Source organism: Cupressus sempervirens, chromosome 10 (assembly GCF_028749045.1).
Source record: "Cupressus sempervirens isolate cs-2001-9-10 chromosome 10, ASM2874904v1, whole genome shotgun sequence".
NCBI classification, from domain to species: domain Eukaryota; kingdom Viridiplantae; phylum Streptophyta; class Pinopsida; order Cupressales; family Cupressaceae; genus Cupressus; species Cupressus sempervirens.
In genome coordinates this window covers 233,068,065-233,070,819 of record NC_143127.1, presented here as the reverse complement: position 1 = coordinate 233,070,819, position 2,755 = coordinate 233,068,065, and positions in this window count along the sequence as shown.

The following is a 2,755-nucleotide window of genomic DNA, read 5'->3' as shown; positions in this document are numbered from 1 at the left end:
ACCATTGTAATCAATTATAAGCTCCTGACTAGACATGTTTTAGTAGCAATCATATTGTAAATCCACTAACAAGATACCCCCTAGAAGGAGAGTTTAAAATCCTTTAATAGAGTAGATTTAAAAGGCCTATGTAATCCTAACATGTTGCTATCATTCATAACTAGACATGTTCTCAGAAAGAACAATTGTAGCCTCTAATCAAGAAACCTTTTATTTATAGTAAAAGACTAGTGGGTATGTTACTCCCACCATGGTTTTCATCCTCTCATCAAGGGTTTACACATACAAAATCTTCATGTCACTTGTATACTTTTGTGTGTGAGATTGCATGCTTTAATCATTATAATATAAGTTACATTTTTGTTATCTAACTTTCTTAGAATAATAGTTCAATAGACTAGTTGGAGAGATTGCACTGATGAACCACCCTGCCCCCTTTAGCGCTAGTTGAGACCAAAATTTGATTTTCTTTCCTATGGTTTTTCAAGTTGAGTCAAGGAAATACATCTACAAACTTGATCACATTCTAAATTCAGCATATTCAGAGATTTATATTGCTTCATGTTAGATCTACTTCTACTACTTGCTAGCAGTTCCATTTCTATCTCATTTTAAGATTAATTCCTAAAATGGGGTTTAACCAACGCAAACCCCCTATCAACGAAATACAAACCCTTTTTCTTGTAGGTCATGGATCTTAGAAGGAAAAATATGTTGTACATTTAGATACCCTTTTCATTGTACTTTAGAGATTTAAAAATAGTTTAATGATCAAGCACTACTAAGTAGGGATGCACTGTGGCCCTACAAAGTTAGTCCTACTCCCAAAAGTTAGTCCTGCTCCCAAAAGTTAGTCCTACTCCCAAAAGTTGATCCTGCTGACAAATTTTGACCCTGCCAGAAAACCAAACGATTTTTGGGTCTTGAAGATCTCACAGTTTCATGTCCAAATACAAAGAATTAGTAGTTTTGGAGATCGTTTGACAACCCATTTACAAGTTTTTATTCTACAAGGTATATCATCCTTTCTTCTCAATTTCAATACATGTTTCCATTTCCTTACATTCAACTTCATATTTTCATAGCTACTTGCCTAAAACCCTCTTAAGATCATGGAGGTGAGGGAGAAGCAATTCCAAGTACTTTCCTCTTTTTTTCATTAGATTATAGATTGACATTGTTTGTTGTGTTAAACGAGCCTGCATTAGGAGGTGAATCTTGGTTTTCTCCCTTCATTTGTGGTTAGGGTGGTTGATTCCATTCCTCCTTACATAGATACACATCTTATTGAGTGCTTCTATTTTTCACCTAAACAACTAGTTTAATTCTTGACTTTTCTTTGACGTTTCAAAAATTTGGTGAATGTACTAATATTGCTAGTAAATTATATGTATGAAGGAATACATGATGAAATTTTAGTGAATCTACAATAGTGAGTGGGACATCTTGATTTTTATTGAAGTCTCATTTTTTTTTTATAAATATGATGATTTATGCTGACATGTCTCATTTGAAGAAATTTAGTAAAAATAATTAGTGTTAGTGTAGTTTTTTAATTTCCTAATGGGTTTTTTTTTTCCCCCTATATTACTAGTTTTTTGAAAATTGAAGTTTGTTGTTCTCTTGCATCTTTGGATGATCTTGAGAATCAGAAAAGTTTTGAAGAAACTGTTTTTGATCTATGGGGTTTCAATCTCAAATCTGACAACCAATGTGCATATTTGAAGTTTTAAATCAGTATTGTAGGTTTAGCATGCCATTGATGGACTTAGGAAGCTGATTCAACATTTGCATGTCATCTTTTGGTTGCCGGGGTCATTTCTTGGTTTTTGGAGCCATTTTTTAATTGTTAAAGGCATCTGATTTACACTACAACTACATCTTCTGTACATCAACAAGAAAAATGCTTTCTAGGTTCTGTTTGCAGCACCAAAAAACTATCTGGGTATCTTTTAGTTTTTGCATGCAAGCTATATATTTTGCATAATTGAGCATGGAAAGCTACCGTTGTACCCCTCTTTGTTGGCAGTTGTATATTTGAATGCAAATTTAAAATGCCTCATTCTTGCTCATACGGACTTTGAGTTTGATGATTCTTGTTATGACCTTGGCTATTTTTTTGTGCTCTATCCATTAGTGGAGTTGGTTTTTTGATTTTCATGCATAAATTCTTTAGAAATTACAGATTCTTGGCCATGACTATGCATAGTTCTCATTTTGGAAACTTTGGAGGATCATAACTTTCTCATACAAGGCAATTTTTTTTTGAAAGTGCATGGTTTTTCGAGTAGATCAGAATGGTGCTATTTGTTTCTTTGATTATTGTGCCCAAGTTTCACTTTCAACATATGCTCTTCATCAGGGTTTTTAATGCATTGAAATCAAGACCACTAAGTATTTATTTCTAGTGGTAGTTGTAAATGCACTAAAATAAAGTGCCAATTTCTTTTGGGGGGGGGGGGGGGGGGGAGACATTGTCGTGGCTAGGTTCTCTTTTTTTTTCTCTGCATTTCTTCATCATGGATCAAACAAATATGCCCATCCTAACTCCATACAATTACTTTGAGTGGAAATCACGCATGATAATTCACTTAAGGAAAGTTGGATTAAATAGGATAACTATGGGACTTGAAACTAAACCTGATCAAAATGAAGATAAGCCTAAGTGGTTTAACAAATGTGATGAGGCATATGGAACATTGTGTTTGTCTATTTCTCCTAATTTTCTATTTCACATTGAATCTTTGAATACACC